The 12088-nt window shown below is 46.2% G+C and overlaps 1 protein-coding gene across 1 annotated transcript in view; it reads right to left on the bottom strand.

Annotated features, from left to right (window-relative positions):
- CDH5 (cadherin 5) overlaps positions 1-9893 on the bottom strand; it is a 56646-nt gene extending 46753 nt beyond the window's left edge. Inside the window, exon 1 of the mRNA XM_090063274.1 lies at positions 9677-9893. The gene's annotated coding sequence lies outside the window, so the exon portion shown is untranslated. The remainder of the gene's footprint in view (positions 1-9676) is intronic.
- Between the last annotated feature and the right edge of the window lie 2195 nt (positions 9894-12088).

Here is a 12088-nt window from a genome sequence, read left to right as displayed (position 1 = left end):
TTGACTTCAGGAAAGCTGACTTTGACAAGCTCAGGAGGCTTGTCAGTGAGGCCCTAACGGACCACGACTCCAGGGGGAGGGGAGTTCAGGAAGAGTGGTTGCTCCTCAAGGGAGTGATCCTCAGTGCACAAACTAAGTCTATTCCATCTCAGAGGAAAGGCAGCAAGAGGGCACAGCAGCCCCCCTGGCTCTCCAGGGACCTAGCAGATCTCCTGGGGCTAAAAAGAAAGGCCTACAAAGGATGCAGGATGGGATTCACTTCCAAGGTGCTCTGGTCCAGACCTGCAGGGAGCAAACCAAGAAAGCCAAGGCTGCAACTGAACTCCAAATAGCTTCGAGCATCAAGGACAATAAAAAGTCCTTTTTCAGATATGTGGGGCACTGGAGGAAAAGCAAGGGCAACACTGGAACCCTGCTGAACCAGATGGGGCAACTGACAACTGATGCCCAGGAAAAAGCCAACCTATTAAATGGGTACTTTGTGTCAGTCTTTCATCAGTCCTATGGGACACCCATGCCCGCTACGGGACAGGGAGGTCCAGGTGAAGCAGATCCCCTGCCCTCCATTAATGCTGACCTCGTGAAGGAACACCTTGAGAAGCTGGATACCTTCAAGTCACCCGGCCCTGACAATCTACACCCCAGGGTACTCAAGGAGCTGGCGAGCATCATAGCTTAGGCTCTGGCACGGATCTTTGAAAACTCCTGGCGCTCTGGTGTAGTGCCCGAAGACTGGAAGAAGGCCAATGTGGTGCCGATCTTCAAGAAAGGGAGGAGAGTGGATCCGGCTAACTATAGGCCCATCAGCCTGACTTCTATCCTGGGGAAGATCTTAGAAAATGCTCGAAGTATGGGGAAGAAGCAGGAGGAACTCGCCCTCCTCCTAGCTGTCACCAGCCCTGACATAGTAGGGATCACAGAAACGTGGTGAGACTCATCGCATGACTGGGCGGTGAGTGTCAAGGGCTATAGGCTATACAGGAAGGACAGGATAGGAAGGAAAGGTGGAGGAGTAGCACTCTACATCAAGGAGGAATATACTTCCTCGTTAATTAGCATGGGGGTAGAGGGGGGGCACTCTGAGGTGCTCTGGGTTAGAGTAAAAGGCAGTCCAGGGGAGAGAGACTTAACGGTGGGAGTCTACTATAGACCTCCCAACCAGGGAGAAGAGCTCGACCTGGAATTCTTAGGTCAGCTTACAGAGGCAGTGAGGGCTAAGGATGTGGTCATCATGGGGGACCTAAACTTCCCAGACATCTGCTGGGAGGAGCAGTCAGCCAAGTCTGATCGCTCACGTCGGTTCTTAGCCAGACTGCAGGACCTCCATCTAACCCAGGAGGTGCACAGTCCCACCAGGGGAGACGCCTTGTTGGACCTAGTGCTGGCCACGGGTGATGACCTGGTGAGGGGGCTGCGGGTGATGGGCCACCTGGGAGACAGTGATCATCGCTTGCTGGAATTCACCATCCAGCGTAAGGTGGCAAAGGGCTGCAGCAAGGCAACAGCCCTAGACTTTAGGAGGGCTGACTTCAACAAGCTAAGGAGGATAGTTGGGGAAGCGCTGAGGACCCAGAGGGGAAGGGAATCAGATGTCGAAGGTGAGTGGTTGCTCCTTAAGGAGACGATCCTCCATGCCCAAAGGGAGGTAATCCCAACAAGGGTCAAAGGGAGCAGGAGGGCACATAAACCCCCATGGCTCACTAAGAGCATCCGGGAATGTCTCCTTGCTAAAAGGGAGGCATATACCCAATGGAGAGATGGGGTCATCGCCAAGAAGGACTATGTTATAGTCGCCCGAGGATGTAGGGGGGCAGTCAGGAGGGCCAAGGCAGAGTTGGAGATAGGACTAGCTTCCCGGATTAAGGACAATAAGAAGTCCTTCTTCAAATACATAGGGGGTAAAAAGAGGGTCCCGGGTAATGTGGGGCCCCTGCAGGACACGATGGGCAACTTAGTCATCACGCCAGATGACAAAGCTAACATATTTAACGATTTCTTTGCCTCTGTCTTCCTAAGTAGGGACCAGTTCAGCCACCTCCCTGCTGGGCCCCCCTCGGGCCCCGAGAGAGACACGCCTGGGCCAAGGGTTAGCGAGGAGTTAGTTAGGGTACTTCTGGAGAAGCTGGACGTGTTCAAGTCCGCTGGTCCGGACGATCTTCACCCTAGGGTTCTACAGGAACTGGCTGAGGTCATTGCGGGACCCCTGGCACGGCTCTATGAGCACTCGTGGTGCTCTGGCGAGGTGCCGGAGGACTGGAAGAGGGCCAATGTGGTCCCTATCTTCAAAAAGGGAAAAAAAGAGGACCCGGGAAATTACAGGCCAGTTAGTCTGACCTCAATCCCGGGTAAGCTCTTTGAAAAAATTATCCTGGCACACATCCAGGAGGGCCTTGCGGGGGAATGCATGCTCAGGGGCAACCAACATGGGTTTATCAGTGGCAGGTCTTGTCAGACCAACCTGGTGGCCTTTTACGATCAGGTCACCAAATCATTAGACGCAGGGGTTGCTGTGGATGTAGTCTTTTTGGACTTCCGGAAGGCTTTCGACACTGTCTCTCACCCTGTCCTCATCAAAAAGCTGAGAGACTGTGGTGTCGATGCCCACACGGTCAAATGGGTCGCCAACTGGTTGGAGGGCCGCACCCAGAGGGTGGTAGTGGATGGGTTCTTCTCGACCTGGAAGGATGTGGGCAGTGGGGTTCCGCAGGGCTCGGTCCTCGGGCCTGCACTGTTCAACATCTTCATCAGTGACTTGGATGAGGGGGTAGAAAGCACCCTGTTCAAGTTTGCTGATGACACTAAGATGTGGGGGGATGTGGGTGCACTAGAAGGGTGCAATAGGCTACAAGCTGACCTTGACAGGTTGCAACGGTGGGCGGATGAGAATAGGATGGGGTTTAACACTGATAAGTGCAAGGTGTTGCACATGGGGAGGAAGAACCGGCACCACACTTACAGGTTGGGGAACTCTCCTCTTGCCAGCACGGAGACGGAAAAGGATCTTGGAGTCGTCATTGACTCCACGATGAACATGGGCCGGCAGTGTGGGGAGGCAGTCAAGAAGGCCAATTGTACCCTATCATGCATCCACAGATGCATCTCGAGCAGGTCCAGGGAGGTGATCCTCCCCCTCTATGCGGCACTGGTCAGGCCGCAGCTGGAGTACTGCGTCCAGTTCTGGGCGCCACACTTCAAGAGGGACGTGGACAATATGGAAAGAGTTCAGAGGAGGGCCACTCGTATGATCAGGGGTCAGCAGGGCAGGCCTTATGAGGATAGGCTACGGGACCTGAACCTGTTTAGCCTCCACAAGAGAAGGCTAAGGGGGGACCTTGTGGCCTGCTACAAACTGGTCAGGGGGGATCAGCAGGTATTGGGGGAGTCCCTGTTCCCCCGTGCGCTGCCAGGAGTGACCAGGAATAACGGTCACAAACTGGCGGAGGGTAAGTTTAGATTAGATATTAGGAGGCGCTACTTCACAGTCAGGGTGGCTAGGGCCTGGAACCAGCTTCCAGGGGAGGTGGTGCAGGCTCCTAGCCTGGGGATTTTTAAAAGGAAGTTAGATGAGCACCTTGCCGGGGTCATCTGACCCCGGTGCTCTTTCCTGCTAAGGCAGGGGGTCGGACTAGATGATCTACCTAGGTCCCTTCCGACTCTAGCTACTATGAAACTATGAAACTATGAAAAGTTTATTAAAGAGGCCATCCTTAATGGACTGGCCGATGCCAACATCCTGAGGGATAGCCAGCACTGAGGGTTTGTTGTGGGTAGGTCTTGCTTGACCAACCTCATTTCCTTCTATGACCAGGTGACCTATCACCTGGACAAGGGAGAAGAAATTGATGTCATATATCTTGACTTCAAAAAAGCCTTTGATTTAGTATCCCACTATCACCTCTTGGCGAAACTGGCCAATTGTGGCCTTGGGTCCACCACAATCCACTGGCTGGGAAATTGGCTCTGTGGTCAGACCCAGAGGGTAGTAATTGATGGAAGTCAATCATCATGGTGTCCTGTGGCCAGTGGGGTCCCTCAAGGCTCTGTCCTGGGACCCATACTGTTCAACATTTTCATTAATGATGTGGACACTGGAGTCAGGAGCATACTGGCCAAGTTCGCTGATGACACCAAACTTTGGGGCAAAGCATCCACACCTGAAGACAGGAGGGCAATCTAGGCTGACATGGACAAGCTCAGCGAATGGGCGGATGAGAACCTGATGGTGTTTAACACTGAAAATGCAAGGTTCTCCACCTTGGGAGGAAAAACCTGCAGCATCCTTATATGCTCGGCAGTGCTACGCTGGCTAGATCTACGGAAGAAAGAGACTTGGGTGTCATCATTGACCACAAGAGGAACATAAGCCTGCAATATGATGCTGCAGCTAGTAAAGCAACCAAAATGCTGGCGTGCATCCATCTCAAGCAAATCCCGGGACATCATTCTCCCTTTGTACTTGGCCTTGGTGAGGCCGCAGCTGGAGTACTGCGTCCAGTTTTGGGCTCCACAATTCAAAAAGGATGTGGAGAAGCTTGAGAGAGTCCAGAGAAGAGCCATGCGCAAGGAAAACAGACCTTACGACAACAGGCTGAGAGCCATGGGGCCCTTTAGCCTGGAAAAGCACAGGCTCAGGGGTGATTTGATGGCCACCTATAAGTTTATCAGGGGTGACCACCAGTATCTGGGGGAACATTTATTCACCAGAGCGTCCCAAGGGATGATGAGGTTGAACGGTTGTAAACTACTGCAAGACTTTTTCAGGCTGGACATAAGGCAGAATTTCTTTACTGTCCAAGCCCCCAAGGTCTGGAACAGTCTGCCAGCGGAGGTGGTTCAAGCACCTACATTGAACACCTTCAAGAGTAGATTGGATGCTTATCTTGCTGGGATCCTATGACCCCAGCTGACTTCCTGCCCCTTGGGCGGGAGGCTGGACTCAGTCTTCTGAGGTCCCTTCCAGCCCTAAAATAAAATTAAAAAAAAAAAAAAAAGACACCTCATGGCAGCTCAGTGGATGCCCCCAGGCCCTGGCTCCTTCCTGGAAAGTGAATGCACAGGGTTGTTCTCTGTGGCCAGTGCCTGGGTGAACAATGGGGCCTGACCCCTCCCCACAAGTGCACGTATAGGTGGGGGGCCACCCCTCATGGGATGAACCCCCCCCTCTGGGGATGAGCCACTTGTGGCTCTGTCTTGCTCCTCAGCTGGGCCATGTGACTGTGCATTCCCCCCCAGGATGAACTGCCCCCCCGGGACCAATCTGCTTGTGGCTCAGTCCTGCTCCCTGACCAGGCCCTGAAGCCACACATTCCCCCTGGGATGAACTGCACCTCCCCTGGGACAAGCTGACCATGGCTCCATCCTGCTTCCTGGCCGTGCCCCATGGTTGCACATTCCTGCCTGTTCCAGCCATGCCAACCCACTTCTACCACTGCTCCTGCCACCTGCTGCAACTTTTTCAGTGCTGCCCCTTCCTTCCCCCCATCCCATAGACATATGTGGATGGAACTGCTTCCACTACCTTTCCTAGCTGTATTGCCAGCTTCATGCGTGTGCATGCACGTAGCACCCCGTGCCCTCCCTCCAATCCTGAGCAACTCCTTGCAGGCTGGAATTTTACCAGCTTGCAAGGAGAACCTGCGGTTTCTTACTTCAATGGAAAACCCCATGTTTTTCTCCTTTAAAGGGGACAATCCACGTTTGTCCACATGAAATGGAAAACCAGGACCCCTGCTTATCAGTAATATTGAATGTTGCAAACTAAACAGTATTACTAAATGTTGCAAACCAACCTTGAAGTATTAAGTAAAGTGACTTTTTCTGATGAAATGTCACTTCATCTTCAGTGTGGGTTTTTGAAACAAAATCTTGCAAAACTGGGAGTTAATGAACATCAAGCCTTCTGTGTGGGGTGGAGCGAGACATTCCCCTCTGAACTCACCACAAGGGAGCAACATGTCAGAGGGAGGATTCCACAAACAGGACCGAAGAACAAAGCTTACAAGTCTACTCCAGAGGACCTGAATTTTTGTAGAAAATCTGTTGTTGTACAGGGACGGCTCCAGCTCCCATTGAAGCCTGAGGACAGGATTGGGGGATGTGAATATGTTGAATCTGTATTTAGGAATCTAAAATTATTTTCTGTTGAATCTGCTAGTGCCAATGCTTGTTGAGTTTTACTTTATGTCCTCCATATATTCTGTGTATGCCTGCCAGTCTGGCTGCACTCTTTCCCATGCTTTTGGCTGGAGTCACTTATTTATGAAGGCCTTGGGAGCAGAGTAACGAGGATCAGTCCCATAAACCGTGCAAAAAGTACATTATTGGACGTGCTCAGTGCTCTAACACCCAGTGGGTAGTGTTGCAAGTGGGCGGGGAAAGGAGAGGAGCTCTACTGGGGCAGCCTCCTCCAAACTGCTTGGACAATGGCAGTAGGACGAGGAATTCAGGTACTTTCTCAAAACTTCCTGCGATGTCAGGAACAGCTACTCCAAGCTCTCCAGATAGGAAGGGGATGGGAATATTTGCAGAGGGTCGGGGGGCTGAGTCTCCAGCTGGGGGGCATGGGGAGGATGGAGGGAGAAGTTAATGAACACTAATGAATGAAGTAGACGAGCTTGACCCGGCTCCACCCACAGCATCACTCCAATCGGTGGAATCCCTAAACTTCCTCAAGTCCCCGCTTCCAGGCCGCCGTTCTGAGGGCGAAGCCTCGGACTGCGGAGCTGTCCACAGCAGATAAAAGGATGACTGCTGATGCTATCACCCCGTGACTCTACATCTTTTCTGTTTGCAGCTGAAAGAGGTCCACCAGGTTGTTGACTCCACAACACTGCTAGTTCTTAACCTGGTTGTACAGCGGCGCTGAGCAACCACCCCCTTCTCTTAGTAGTGGGCCAAACTAAATTTGGGGTCTAGACCTAAGCAGGGTGCTTTTGATATTCACATACAAGTCTGACTCTGGAGGGACTTTTTCAAAGGCATCAGTGGGAGGTAAGAGCCCAACTGCCACTTAGAGTTGATGGGAATTGGGTTTCTGAGTGTCTTTTTGCGCCTTTGCAAATCTTCCCCCTCTGTAGCTTGGCAAATCTCCAGTTTGTACAAATAACCAGTTTTTGACACATAATAGTGCAGGAAGAAAACTAATCATCCCAGCATGCGTTGTGTGATAAACTATTCGGGCTCATCTCATTTTAAACATCCAGGAAAGAAGAATGGAAAGTACCCTGTCAATCTTATGTTTTTCACCCAGCTTGAAATATTCCCACTTAACACAGATATCTCATGAAGTAAGCAGGACATTTTTTTTTTCTTTTCCTGCTTGCCATTACAATTTGGACCTTTCTGAAATAAATTTCTGGAACTTACATAGAAACCAAAATGATGAAAAGATGGCTACAGTAATCATATTGATTAGTCACTGAAATATATAATAACTAAACGTTAATAGGCCTTCTCTTCCACAAAAATAATGCACTAACTGCTTTAAGTGTTTTAGATAAGTAACCTGACAACAAAAGGTATTTCTATGATTTTTTTCCTCTATTTTTCTTTTGAAAAGGGAAAGTATTCTCTTTTGAATATTAATTTATATTCTTATAGTCTGTCTTGGTAAGGGCTATAAACCAGATGAGCTTCTGAGATAGAAAGTATACAAATCCATGTACTTATATCCTGTTTTGAGCTGCTCTATTCCTCTCAACAAAAGCAGGATATGAGACAGGCATGTTCTTTTGGCAAATATTTTCAAAGCTATTAACCATTTAAATGAAAATTTCTCTGCATATACTTCTCCTTGGGTATTGAACCTAGCTTTTGTCCCTATACAAAATATCCAGATTATTCAATGAAATAGATCTGTTGTGACTCAATTTGCATTTTAAATATTGAAATGAAGGTTTTAACATAATGTTGAAGTACTATTGTTATAAAATGGAAAGCATCAGCTGAAAAATATTTCAGTTTTCAGTGCAGTAACATTGCCAAAGCCAAATAAATCTGAGCACTCCATACAGAGCTCAGATTAGCATCAGAGCACTGAGAGTTTATTTTTTGTATTCCAGTTCATTTGTTTTATTGCATGCAACAACCTCCTTGACTGTTCTCAGTAGGTTGTGAGGAACAGAAACAGAAGAAACCTAGCCTTATGTCCTTTTCTTCTATAGTTTGCCCCTGGTTTCAGGATTCAAAGCTGCCCTTAAAGACACCAAACCTTTTTAAAGTAAGCACTTGTATTGCTGTATTAGTTGTTTTGATTCATGGTATTTATTAACATGTTCAGGTTTTGTATACATCTTGAGTTGCTTCTGTTTAATAGATTTTCCTAAATTTTCCCCACAAAGAACCACAGGGTAGATGCTTTTATAAATGTAAATACCGACTACTATAATAGCAGCAGTTATAATCAGAAGAGGCAGAAATTAATCCTACTTGTGTTAACTTCGGTAGCAGCCAACTTAAATGCTTTGGATAGCTGAGACTTGTTCAGGTTTTCTCACAAAAGTTCAACCTATTCTGTCTTTTTCCTGAAGCCTTCATTTTTTCCTTTTCTTTATACAGCTTTAAACACAGCACAGTAAGGCACTGTATCTCCTGACACATGGACTATAATTTCAACCCCCCCAAAAATGCATTTATTCATCTCTTATTCATAAACATTTGTCTTTGCAGACTTGTTAGTCAAGGGATCTCCTGTGTAAAACATTATATGCTTATGGCAGCATAAAAACCCTTTCAACTGATGTCTTGTGTCAAGGCTTTCTGCATGAAGTAACTTACCAGAAAACATGGTAAATTTGGACAGCTGAAAGCCAGAGATTTCCTAGAGAAATCTATGAGGTTTTTCCGCTAGTTGTTAAATGAGCGTCATAAAAGTTGAATGATCCAATGTAACATTTTCAAAAGTGCCTAAACCAATTAGGTGCCTTAGTTTCATTGAAAGTTAGTGGAGATCAGGCTCCTAAAATGCATGATTCGCTTTGAAAATAAGACTTAGGAGCATAAGTCACTTAGCTGCTTTGAAAATGTCACTGTAAGTCTTTACAAGTGAACCTCCTGTCATACAGATCTGCCTAGTCGCAGCCAATGAACACGAGAGGTGCTAGCCTTTGGTTCTTAGCGCCAACCAGACTACAATTTCACTATTACATTTTGAACAGAAAAAGAATGCCAAGGACCTGTGCAACCTTCATTCAATATGTTTATGTCTAAAAAAAGCAAGATATAACATCGTGAATGCTAGCTCAATGACAAAATATTAATCCTATTGCTGTCTGTAATGCAACTGGAATCCCTTCTTAAAGGGTCCCCAAGTGCAATTTGTTGCACTGATTTCTGTTTTTCTGTTTTATTGAAAACATCCACTGGCAGCATAATTTGATCATTTTGAACCAAAAGATTCACTTCTTTGAGTCTAAATATTCTCCACAGTCTGGGACCATTAGACGCAGGGGCAGAGAACCCGATTCGCCTCTCACTTCAGTGTTAATTGGCAGTAACTCCACTGGTGTCAATAGTTATTCTGCCAGCAATATTGGGCCCTAAGGGTGCTCTAAATATACCTAACATGCAGAACATGAACTTCAGAATCATCAAATAATTTCAAGCCAGTTCCAAACTGTCAGCCATCAGGGACAAAAAATTCTTGAAATTAAAAGTAATAATATCCTCTGTCCCTTACCTGATCCCCAGGAGTTGGTGAAGCTTCAGTTTTATCCCAAATTAAGAACATGAAATGAACAATATCCAGAAATCATGAGCGCCACTCGGAGAGTGAGGAACAAATATAAAATCAGGATTTCATTTCACTAGGTAATACTGGGAGTGTTCAGCTTTCCAGTCTCCAAGGTTTCCCAGCTGGGGGGCCAGCTTTTCCCATCCTGCATCCCTGCATCCTGTTATTGTTACAAACCTTAGTAATGCCAGTGAGAAAAGGGAGTGGAGGAAACAAGATAAACTTAGAGTCATTTTGCTAGACTTGCCTTTCAGAGGGCGTAACAAATACATATCTGAATAAAAGGAAATGGCCTGTAAGAGTAATATAAAGCCAGTGCTGTTATTTAGTATCTTTCTTACTGATCATTTTCATTTTAGGGGTTATTAAAAACCCTAAATTAGCACTTGTTTTTATTTTTATTCTATTTGAAGAGTATGGTCTCTGGCTTATTTTCAGATTTGTTTTCCCGTTCAGGCAGATGGGAGTGTTTTCTTCTCCCCACCAGGATTATTACACTACCAACAAAGGCTGAAACTCCATCAAACAGGAGTTCTTATAAAAAGTTTAAGAGCCAACCTTTGCTAGTGTGAGAGAGCATTGGGATATATTGAAATTCTGGGATGAGCCGCATGCTGGTTTTGGTAACAGTTGTACGGATTTGATATATCTGGATTTAGCAAGTCAGAGAACAGAAATGGGTTGCAAGTCTCCAGCCCAGTGGCAACTTCTTGGCCTTGCACTTTATGTAATGATCCCAACCTGTGCATAGTGGACAAAACACTGTTTAGATTTTATGGACTATTCCAGAGGTGGAAGTGATGACCCAACATGTGAGGCAGTAGAGAGTTGGGCCCCAAGATTCACGAAACAAAAACTCTTAAGAGAAGAATCACTGAATAACACGTATTGCCTTCATTGTATTAGAAATTTTGGAGTGGAGGAACGTTCAGGAGAGGGAAAAGGGGAAAAGATCAATGTTCCAAGAGGACGGCTTGTGTTATGCTAACAGGCTTGATTTGCTGTTTAATTGCAGACCAATGAGGGTTTGATTTCAGCCTCAGTGACAGCAGCGAGTGTTGCATTCTTGAAACTTAAGGTAGGATATAGTCCAGTGAGCTCGGCATGATAAGCAGATGGGCCTTCCTACAGCTCAGGCCGAATGCTGCGATCCTGCTTTTGAACAGCAGAACATGCTTTACTTTCTGTTGCAGCTTAAAAACAAAGAATGCCCATCTGCTATTTTATATATTTAAAGCAGGAGAAAATTTTAAATTAAAGAATTCAGGAGAAATTCTGAGAAACATGAGTCTTAACCTCTCCCCCCACAAAAAACAACCAAAAAACAAAACCCAACTAATTGTGAGGTGTTGTCACCACACTGTGATAAATGTCACCTAATGTCCAACATACCTTATGGAAAGCTTTAAATAATAACGATCCAGAGTACTCTATCACCCCTATCCTTCATCATGACTTAGCATAGGTAATGGGATTGATTTCCCAGCTTTCCAGAAGACTGAGCTTTGGTTACATTAGTGCACATTTTTATGACATGCTGCAGCAAAGACAAATGACTATTTTAAAATTTTGATACATTAATTATTCAGGAAGGTTAAGCAACTAATGAGGGGACATTTTTCAAAACCTTTTTTTAAGGAGACTGATTACAATTAAGTTTCCTTGCAATAAAATAAGCTGCTCCTATTTCATTGCTGAGGAAAAAGAAGAGGATGGAAAGGATATTGATGGGAGGTTCCCAGTGAACTGTAGTTATCTGTGGAGGATGCATCTTAGCGATAGGCTGGCACCCAGGGTAGACAACAATCCTAGATATCATTTACTTTTGCAAATGATTCCAAGTGTGTTTGACTGTTGACGTCCTTTGATCTTGGTATCTGTGGAGAAAACATGCTTGTTATCTAGCCTAAACCAAGAATGGGGCAAAGAAAGAGACCTCTTCGTGTTCCTTGCTTTCAAAAATATGTGCATCTTCTACACTGGTGTTCTTTAATTCTGCAAGTGCATACAGTTGGATTACTGTTCTATCAACTAAGGACCTTAGAGCCTGATATAAGGTGTGTAAAGATTTTTCTTTGCCTTTATGGGCTGTGAATGAGTCCCATAGTAACAACCTGGTTGTTAGTTAGATTTGATCCTCCAGGTCTTTCTTCCCATGCATGTACTAGAACAATAGGTCTGAAAGGCAGCATTGAGATCCATGATTTGGATCAGCCAATTTTTTGTCAAGTCAGTCTTGAGGCCACTGTGATCATTGGGGCACTTTAGATGCTGTAACAACTACGGTTGTGTAAAATGTTGCCAAGTGTTTCATTTTGAGCTTGAAACAGCGAAACTGAAACAAAACAAAAAGCATCA

Source organism: Crocodylus siamensis, chromosome 9 (genome assembly GCF_052110815.1).
Source record: "Crocodylus siamensis isolate JL-2025a chromosome 9, ASM5211081v1, whole genome shotgun sequence".
NCBI classification, from domain to species: domain Eukaryota; kingdom Metazoa; phylum Chordata; order Crocodylia; family Crocodylidae; genus Crocodylus; species Crocodylus siamensis.
The sequence above is the reverse complement of the archived record's forward strand: the minus strand, read 5'-3'. Positions and strand labels throughout refer to the sequence as shown.